The sequence below is a fragment of the Aquarana catesbeiana genome, linkage group LG03, assembly GCF_042186555.1.
Source record: "Aquarana catesbeiana isolate 2022-GZ linkage group LG03, ASM4218655v1, whole genome shotgun sequence".
Taxonomy (NCBI): domain Eukaryota; kingdom Metazoa; phylum Chordata; class Amphibia; order Anura; family Ranidae; genus Aquarana; species Aquarana catesbeiana.
The window spans coordinates 457,868,287-457,879,335 of NC_133326.1; positions in this window are offsets into that span (position 1 = coordinate 457,868,287).

Genomic DNA, 11,049 nt, shown 5'->3' on the forward strand with positions numbered 1-11,049 from the left:
GGAGTGGGTTCACTCACTGAGGGAATCAGTGAGTACATAGACAAGATTCTGCAGCCATTTGTATAAGGCCAATTCTCATATGTAAAGGACACCTCACATTTACTTGCATTTTTACATGATATGACACTACTGAAGGACACTTTATTAGTGATGGTGGATATAGAGGCTTTGTATTCCTCTATACCTCATGATAGGGGTCTACAGACCATTAATAAGATCTTGGACAGTAGACAATTGGACAAAAGAGATCATAATAAATTGGTAGTGGAATTATTGGAATGTTTGTTGAAAAACAATACATTTCAGTTTGACAGCAGGTACTTTTGTCAGGCCCAAGGCACAGCCATGGCCACCAAGTGTGCCCCGGCATACATCATTATCTACTTGGGCGATCGGAAGAATTGGCTCTTTGACAGAGGGGGCGTTGTCAGTGTGCCTGTCCAGGATTCTATACTGGTACAAGTAACAGGTATATTGACGACGCCCTCATATTATTGTCTGGAACTGAGAGAGAGTTGAAATCATTTATGGGGACCTTGAGTGACAACCCCTACAATTTGAGTTTTACATGCGACTTCCATACAGAGAGGCTCACATTTCTAGATCTAACAATTACCCTGAGTGAAGATGGTTGTATTAAAACCAAATTATACAGGAAAGTAACTGCAGCCAACAGTTTACTACACGTCGAAAGGTTTCATCCTGAGACATTAATTAAAAACATACCAGTTGGCTAGTACCTAAGGGTCCACCACAACTACACAGATGAGCAGGATTTTGAACAGGAAGCAAAAATTTTGAGGGAGAGATTCCACTCATGGGGCTACAACAAGAAGTGGCTCACTAAGACCTACAATAGGGTGAAGGACAGTGAAAGGGGTTCCCTCGTTTTCAAATGTAGGGAGGGACAAGACAAGCTGGGTCTTACAAGGCTAAGCTTACAGTACATACAGAAGGTAGACAAGGTCAGGGACATTAGTTTGGCACTTTGGCACCTTTTAAGGGAAGATACTTGAGCTGGTAAATTTATCTCAAGCAATCCATTGTTGGTATACAGGAGGGCTCGCTCATTGAGTGACCTCCTGGTACACAGCGATATCTCTTGGAAATACTCTTGCTACTCTGTTAGAACAGGCATGACTCCATGTGGGAGCTGCGAGTTTTGCCCCTATATGACGCCTTGCAGCTGCCCACAGAGAGATTTTTTATATGTAGACAGAAGGCAAATTGTGGCACCATGGGTGTAGTGTATGTCATTGTATGCTCCTGTAACTCGTTTTACTTGGGAAAGACTATTAGACCTGTGCGAAAGTGGTTCCAGGAGCACATCTACGAAATTGAGACATATCTTTTGAAGGCCCCATTAGTGAGACATGTGTGCCTGCAGCATGAAAGGGACCCCCATTGTCTCAAGTGTTGGGACCTTGAGGTGATCCCCCAGGACAGAAGAGGGGTAGCTTTGACCAACTGATCCTCCAATTGGATCTGGGAGTTGGAGGCCACGAGGGCACCTGGCTTGAATGGCAGCCTGAGCTATGTTCCCTTCTTGAAATAACCATGCTACATCATACTGCACCTTTTTATAACATACTTTTTGTATTTTTTTATTTTTTTTACACAACTCACTGTAGACTTTAGGAATATTGATATATTTTGGTTATTTTCTTTGATAACTACCACGCTGTTGGTTTTTGACCATTGGGTTTTCTTAAATATTATATACCATCTGTCTCCCTCTTGTGAAGACTTTGAGTAAATTTGTATTTTAGGTTTTTATTTTTTCACAGCAACCAGCAACACTTTCATTGCACTTGAGCCGCCGCATGAGGTTCGGGATGGTGCCTCCACGTGTCATATGTGGTGATGCTGTGGCGCACACGTGAGTGTTGTTGGCACCCAAGCAACACAATGTGATGTATACATGGCGCACAAGGATGCACGTGTTCACAGCCATTAAAGCATTACACGTGGTGGCGGGACTGCACTCTCTTTAACCTCTGAAGCAGGCGGCAGAGACCGGTGAAAGGCATCAGGTTATGCCAATGCCCACCTCTTTGTTATGACTTGGATTTCATTCCTAAAGAACCCATGATACAGTAGACCCTGGAAGGGATAATTCTTTCACCCTAAGTGCGCAACAGGACCTGATAAGTATACTCATTTCTCTCTGAATGTGGGACTTTTCTATTACAATGTGCACAACTACTTTGGATTACAATTAGTCAGTCCAGGACTTGTACTGGTAGCTTGAGTTTAATTTGTGACTGTGTCATACTGAACAACCCCACAGTGTGAGAGAGGGAATCTGAGGTTTGGTGTTTTCTGCCCAAATGGTGGCAATTTACATATTGCATACCCAGAACTCTGAATGCTGAACCTCCTCTGGACCACTGAAGCAATCTCTGTTATACTCAACTATTTTACCATAATCTTTCCAACTTTCTTTTAACATGAGTTATGTGAATCTACTTTAAGCACATTTAAGTACAGGAGCTATTCAGTGATAATGAACTATATGTGAACATTCCTTTGCAGGAATACTAGTCCAACACATTGGACCCTGCATACATACCCCATAATGGCAATTAAGAGCCAGGGGTTGGGGCCAACATATTCACATTTTTCTAGCAGATACAGTGAGTTATTTTTATAATATTTTTTTTTTACGGAATGGTTGAACAAAATCAGGTTTTTTATTTTAGAGTGTCACAACAGTTTTAAACCAGTGAAGATTTTTCCTTACATCCTTTCACAGGTGAAACAAGCATGTGTAACATCTCCCAGGACTATGCATATGTACCTTTTGCCTTACTAAATTCCATAAACAAGTATCTTCTGTATCAATTAACCACATATTAGTCCAAGTGTATACTCAAATGACCTATAATTGCAGTACCACCCAACTATTCAAAAATAATACCCCTAAATGAAAAAAGAAATGACAGAATCAATAAAGACAAAATTAATAAAATATCACAAAACTAGGACAAGATAATCGAGTACTGACCACCTGCCCAACACCACCGCTCTCCAACCCTCCCCCTTTTTTTTCTCTTTTCTCCCTCTTCCCCAACACCCCTTTCCTCCAACTTGGAGGGACCTTTACATGTCTTGACAGACCAAACAATGTTGCCTCACCCACAGGTCTAGGTCCAGGCTCTCCCTAAGAAGGATGGGACGGGTTATACAATTCTTATAAGGACGGGTTATAAAATTCTTGATATATTTGGAAACAACGTTACCGGTTTCAACCAATCCAAACGACATACTATGTTAACTACTTGCCGACTGGCTTCCGCATACAGTGGGGACGGAAAGTATTCAGACCCCCTTAAATTTTTCACCCTTTGTTATATTGCAGCCATTTGCTAAAATCACTTAAGTTCATTTTTTTTTTCCTCATTAATGTACACACAGCACCCCATATTGACAGAAAAACACAGAATTATTGACATTTTTGCAGATTTATTAAAAAAGAAAAACTGAAATAGCACATAGTCCTAAGTATTCAGACCCTTTGCTGTGACACTCATATATTAAACTCAGGTGCTGTCCATTTCTTCTGATCATCCTTGAGATGGTTCTACACCTTCATTTGAGTCCAGCTGTGTTTGAATATACTGATTGGACTTGATTAGGAAAGCCACACACCTGTCTATATAAGACCTTACAGCTCACAGTGCATGTCAGAGCAAATGAGAATCATGAGGTCAAAGGAACTGCCTGAAGAGCTCAGAGACAGAATTGTGGCAAGGCACAGATCTGGCCAAGGTTACAAAAAATTTCTGCTGCACTTAAGGTTCCTAAGAGCACAATGGCCTCCATAATCCTTAAATGGAAGATGTTTGGGATGACAAGAACCCTTCCTAGAGCTGGCTGCCCGGCCAAATTGAGCTATCGGGGGAGAAGAGCCTTGGTGAGAGACGTAAAGAAGAACCCAAAGATCACTGTGGCTGAGCTCCAGAGATGCAGTCGGGAGATGGGAGAAAGTTGTAAAAAGTCAACCATCACTGCAGCCCTCCACCAGTCATGGCTTTATGGCAGAGTGGCCCGAAGGAAGCCTCTCCTCAGTGCAAGACACATGAAAGTCCGCATAGAGTTTGCTAAAAAACATCTGAAGGACTCCAAGATGGTGAGAAATAAGATTCTTTGGTCTGATGAGACCAAGATAGAACTTTTTGGCCTTAATTCTAAGTGGTATGTGTGGAGAAAACCGGGCACTGCTCATCACCTGTCCGATACAGTCCCAACAGTGAAGCATGGTGGTGGCAGCATCATGCTGTGGGGGTGTTTTTTCAGCTGCAGGAACAGGACAACTGGTTGCAATCGAGGGAATGATGAATGCGGCCAAGTACAGGGATATCCTGGATGAAAACCTTCTCCAGAGTGCTCAGGACCGCAGACTGGGCCGAAGCTTTATCTTCCAACAAGACAATGACCCTAAGCACACAGCTAAAATAATGAAGGAGTGGCTTCACAACAACTATGTGACTGTTCTTGAATGGCCCAGCCAGAGCCCTGACTTAAACCCAATTGAGCAATCTCTGGAGAGACTTAAAAATGGCTGTCCACCAACGTTTACCATCCAACCTGACAGAACTGGAGAGGATCTGCAAAGAGGAATGGCAGAGGATCCCCAAATTCAGGTGTGAAAAACTTGTTACATCTTTCCCAAAAAGACTCATAGCTGTATTAGATCAAAAGGGTGCTTCTACTAAATACTGAGCAAAGGGTCTGAATACTTAGGACCATGTGATATTTCAGTTTTTCTTTTTTAATAAATCTGAAAAAATGTCAACAATTCTGTGTTTTTCTGTCAATATGGGGTGCTGTGTGTACATTAATGAGGAAAAAAATGAACTTAAATGATTTTAGCAAATGGCTGCAATATAACAAAGAGTGAAAAATTTAAGGGGGTCTTAATACTTTCCGTCCCCACTGTATATACTGTGGCAAGGTGGCTCAGCTCCACAAATCGACATACCCGTAAGACTGTCTGTGCATATGGTACTGCGTGCACCACCCGCGATCGATGGAAAGTGAGCCAGAACGGGGCTCTGTCAATGTAAACAAACAGATCCCCATTCTGACAGAGGTGGAGAGAAAGATCGGCTGTTCATAGTGATCAGGAACAACGCTCTCTCTTCTCTTCCAGGCAGCCCATCCCCCATACAGTTAGAAAAAGTTAACCCCTTAATCGCCCCCTAGTGTTAACCCCTTTCCTGCTAGTGCCATTTATAAAGTGATAGGTGCATTTTTATAGCACTCATCAGTGTATTGGTGTCACTGCTTCCCAAAAAGTGTCACTTAGGGTCAAATTTGTCTGCCACAATGTCGCAGTCCTGCTAAAAATTGCAGATTTGGAGAGCTGTTACTTTCACTTTTAACTACAGAAGCTGGGCTGTGAGTGCAGAGCTAACAAAAGGCTGAAAAAACCCTGGATACAGTATGTGAATGGACAATTGATCCTAAACCTTGGCAGATGGAGTGATGTGGGACAAAGCCCTTGTACAGTAGTACTGCAGGACAGAGGTATAAATGCGGGAAAGTCCCGCCCAACCAGGACTGTTGGTAGATATGATAAAGCTGTGATGTGCTAAAAAAACAGGTTTGGGTAAGTACTTTCTAGATGGTTGGAAAAACTCCTAGAGGTTAGCAATCCCATCCCTAATTCAATTCTAGTGTTCCAAACCTTCCAGCCCTTACCAATTTATTAGCAAGTAACAAGGGGACCCCCAGATCCCAGCCCTCCCCCCTGTGTGAAATGGTAAGGGGGTACCCCTACCATTTCACAAAAAAACTGTCAAAAATGTTAAAAATGACAAGAGACAGTTTTTGACAATTCCTTTATTTAAATGCTTCTTCTTTCTTCTATCTTCTATCTTCTATCTTCGGTTTCTTCTTCCATCTTCTTCTTCTTCTGGTTCTTCTGGTTCTTCCTCCAGTGTTCTTGTCTGGCATCTTCCTCCGCGGCGTCTTCTTCCCTTCTTCTCCTCAGGCCGCTCCGCATCCATGATGGCATGGAGGGAGGCTCCTCCTTACATAACAGGTGACCCCACCCCCTCTGACATCAAGGGGAATGCCACAGGGAAGTCCCCGTCAAGTCCCCGTGCGTCAGAGGGGGGCAGGGTCACCGGGTGGCCCCACCCCCCCATTATTTAAGAACCGTCAGAAGAGGAGAAGCGTCACACAGTGGGAACCTCCCTCCATGCCATCATGGATGCGGAGCGGCCCGAGGAGAAGTAGGGAAGAAGACGCCGACGCCGCAGAGGAAGATGCTGGACGAGAACACTGGGGGAAGAACCAGAGGAACCAGAAGAAGAAGATGGAGGAAGAAACCGAAGGAAGATAGAAGATAGAGGATAGAAGAAAGAAGATAGAAGAAAGAAGAAGCCTTTAAATAAAGGAATTGTCAAAAACTGTCTCTTGTCATTTTTAACATTTTTGACAGTTTTTTGTGAAATGGTAGGGGTACTTTTGTACCCCCTTACCATTTCACACAGGGGGAGGGCCAGGATCTGGGGGTCCCCTTGTTAAAGGGGGCTTCCAGATTCCTATAAGCCCCCCGCCTGCAGACCCCCACAGCCACCGGGCAAGAGTTGTGGCGATGAGGCCCTTGTCCCCATCAACATGGGGACAAGGTGTTTTGGGGGGCTACCCCAAATCACCCTCCCAATGTTGAGGGCATGTGGCCTGGTATGGTTCAGAAGGGGGGCCGCTCCCTTGTCCCCCCCTCTTTTCCTGCGTCCTGCCAGGTTGCGTGCTCGGATAAGGGTCTGGTATGGATTTTTGGGGGGACCCCACGACATTTTTTTTTTCATTTTGGCGCGGGGTTCCCCTTAAAATCTGTACCAGACCTGAAGGGCCTGGTATGGAATTTAGGGGGACCCCCACGTCATTTTTTTTTTTTTTTTTTGGTTCGGGGTTCCCCTGTGGGGAAATCCCATGCCGTTTTTATCAATGGACTTTTATGTGTATTGTCGGACCAGCAATTCATTAATAGCCGTAAGTAGTTTTAAATGACTTTTTTTTCCTTTGAAATGTTATTTTGCTAAACACGGGAAACATGCGCCCCTTTACAGGCATACTATAGACACCCCCCAGGTATGAAATTTAAAGGAATATTACACTTTTATTGTTTCACTTTAAGCATTACTAAAATCACTACTCCCAAAAAAACATCCTTTTAAAACTTTCTTTTGCATTGATCCTTGTCCCCTGGGGCAGGACCCAGGTCCCCAAACACTTTTTATGACAATACCATGCATATAAGCCTTTAAAATTAGCACTTTTGATTTATCCCATAGACTTTTAAAGGGTGTTCCGTGGCTTTCGAATTTGCCGCAAACACCCCAAATTGTTCGCTGTTCGGAGAACTCGAAGCTCATCCCTACTTAAGATCAAAGGGCCATCATGAGAGAAACATAGGGGCTGTCATTGATGTGTGCTATCCTTCTCAATATGTTACTTGCATGGCTGTCATGGTGACATTTTTGCTTCTATATTATGAGTCGCTGACCCTACATAATAATTTGGCTTTTATCAAGCATTGCACTTTTTTCCATTAATGGGATGGGTATGAATCTCTCTTCTTTCCTTTGGAGAGAGGGATTTGTTAAAGTGATACTAAACACACAATGTTTAGTTTACATTGTCCCTTCTATTTCTATATATGGATGATGGCACTATAATTATTGTAATAAAAAAAAAAATCTAAGTGCCTTTTTACTAATCAATATATAGCTGTGACATGAGCCAGCTCTTTCCTAGCCTGTCTGCAGGGAAACATAAGCAGGAGTAGCTTCTAGACCTCTACTGCTGGTAACATGTTCAAAATACCCGAATGGGTAGAATGGAGAAAGCCTACCTCAGATGTTTTGTCAAACACCAATATGTCTGTATAAAAAAGCAGTTTTTATTATGTATATGTTTATGTCTTGATTTCACTTTTTGAAAACTATTTTAAGATGCTAAAATAAATGTTTATGGGTTGGACAGCCCGCTCTGTGGCAGTCCACCAAATGCCCGCATGAGATTGAATGACAACCCTCAAGATGGTGAGGTGAGATATGCTGCTGCAGACACTCTCACCTATCTCCCTCTCCGCTCCTCTATAGCCTCCTATTCAACCTCTAACCAACTGGTAATGGACACTTTACTCAAGGACATGCTACTATCCCTACAAAGCTCACTACATGCTGATTTTGCTGCACTTGACCCACAAATCCTCCTCTAAAATCAACTCCCTGGGCGAGAGGGTGGATCACATAGACCCACCCACTGGGGATGATCACCACCACTGTAAATGACCTAGTGCATGCCCATAATGATAATCTAGAAGAACGGCGATGGCAGAAGGCAAAAATAGCTGACCTTGAGGATCGGTCATGCCGGAACAACTTAAAGCCCCTGAAACAGTCCTACCTACTGAGCTACAACTATACGCCAAAGAACTTTTAAAAATTCTCCTGCCTGAAGCATCCTTTCTTGATCTAACCATCAACTACATACACAGACTGCCCAAGCTCTTTCAGCTGCCCCACAATATCCTACGAGATATTATAATGCAGGTTCTCTTCTTCCACATTAAGGAGCAACTCCTGACAAAATCTAGGTCCATTGACCAGTTACCAGCTCTATACAGAGATATACAACTTTGGAAAAGAGGTGTCGACTTGTGACAGTGACAAAAGCACTCCACAATCATCATATCCCCTACAAGTTGGGAAATCCCACCAAGCTGACAGTGGAAATATGTTGAGTAATGCACACCATCACCTTGATTGAAAAAAGCCTTGCACTCCTCCACATCTGGGGCATCAGAGCTGAGTCACCACGGCCATCCTCCTCACACAACCCTCCAGGAAAGGTGTCCTCTTCTTGACACAAGACCTCACCTAAACCCCAATGCAGGAACAGATGAGATGTTGTTGGGTCCCCTCACCCTCCGCTACGTTCAACTCAGCCCTTATAATAATAACATTTTATTCACTATGTTGGAATGTTTAACATTTCAGTTTCACTGGTATGTGGGATTGCTCAACACAATCGCAATACCATATACTTCTCAGCTCTGTGTTCAATCACCATGGACACAGCTCTAGGTCTAACTTGCTCTCTATATCTTGTTGTTTTTTTCTTAGTTGGTAATGGGCATATTATATCTATATTTACTATAATTATTATAATACATTAGTTTACAGAGTTCATTTATATCCACAGAATGTGGAGCCCATTGTTTACCAATTGACCTTTTTTCTTGGCAATTATATGAGTGCTCCCTACTTTTTCCATATGTCTCGATCCTCAGCTCCTGTGGTGGACATTCTCTATGGTCCCCCCCCGTCGCACACACCCAACCAACGTGAGTATCCAAGCAACGCTATTTTTGTTCTCTGCATCTATCATTTTTCCCTTTGGGTACACTATTAAATTATTGGTACATCCATATTTGTGTTTTGTTTTATTATAGACCCTTGATACATCTGTCCCTGAAGAGTGGGTATTGTCCCACGAAACGCGTCAGACTTACACCATTGCCTTACACCATTGCCTTACATTTATACTGATGGTTTTCCATATGATTTTAATATCTCTTTTAGACAACTATATGTCATCCTGATTCTTGATGTGGTGGATATTTTTCATTATTGTACTGTGCCATGATATTCTTTGATATGTATCAATGATTACCAGCATGGGTTTGCTATACCATGCTTCTTCATGCTTTCATGTATGCAATACTGCTACTGTAGAAAAATAAAATTTATATTTTCTATACTTCCTGCTTGCTAGCCTTGAATCCATGCCTCATACAAAGTCCAAAACTCTCCTCTTTTAATGAGGATGTCTCCAACTTATCGCCAACACTCTTCAAATGTAAGTGAACAATCCTGATCACAGCAGCATTCTCTTAAAAATGGGTCCTGTAATACTCTCAATTAGCACAAAAGCTCTCAACTACCTGGCCAAGCGAGCTTCCCTATGGAACACTGCCATAGCGCAAGGCTGTGACATAGTTTGTGCCCAAGAGACCCATTTCCAGAGTTCAGCTGTTCTGCGCTGCTCACAAAAAGCTTCCCCCCATTTTTATCGCCAACTCCCTGGAGAAAAAGAGAGGTGTGCTCATCGCCATTTGTGACACTGTTATCTTTCAGCTTCTAGATAGTGTTATAGATTCCAATGGTCGTTATGTCATATTGATTTGCACGATTGACAACATTACCTATACTCTAGTCTCTCTTTACACCCCAAATACTCGTCAAATACATTTTTTGATCAAGCTTATCAGAAAGGACCACCGTGTGCAGAAAGAAATTCTCCTGCTTTGTGGAGACTTCAACCTTGTCACTGATTTTCAGCTTGATTCCACCAACAAATGCCCGAGGACACAATCTCCCATATGAAAGTTTCTTCTAGCAAATTACATTTTTGATGTACGGGGATGTTACTTTGCTTCAGAACATGATTACACATTCTTCTCAGCAACACATAATTCTTATTCAAGAATAGACTACTTTTTAGTGGACAAATGGCTACTTCAAAAAATTTGCATGTCTAACATCTCCACCATCACGTGGTCGACCATGCACCCATTAGCATAACCATAAATGCAGATACCCGCTCTACACCAGCCAAAGTGTGGAAGCCAACTCCTTTATTCTGAGATCTTCTCCCCATCTTCTCTATCTACAAAAGCAACTGGAGGACTTCTTCCGCCACAACGCGGGCTCAGTACAAAGCCCTGCTACCCAATGGAATGTGCACAAGGAGAAGAGGACACAGTGTCTTGATCACTTACTCTCCTCTTTTTGCAAATAAGAAGAGCAAAACAAAGTCAATCCTCACTCTACCAAAAAAAACACCCTACTTTCCCTCTGACAAGAGCTTAGAGCCCTTCTGTTAGACTCCTTTGAGAAATCACAATGTAAACTACATGTATCTCACTACAATACTAGCAATAAAGCTGGTAAAGCGCTTGCAGCCTTTCTAAGGGGAGCCATGTACAAGCCCAAAATTCCCTTTCTACATCACCCCATTACCCATGAC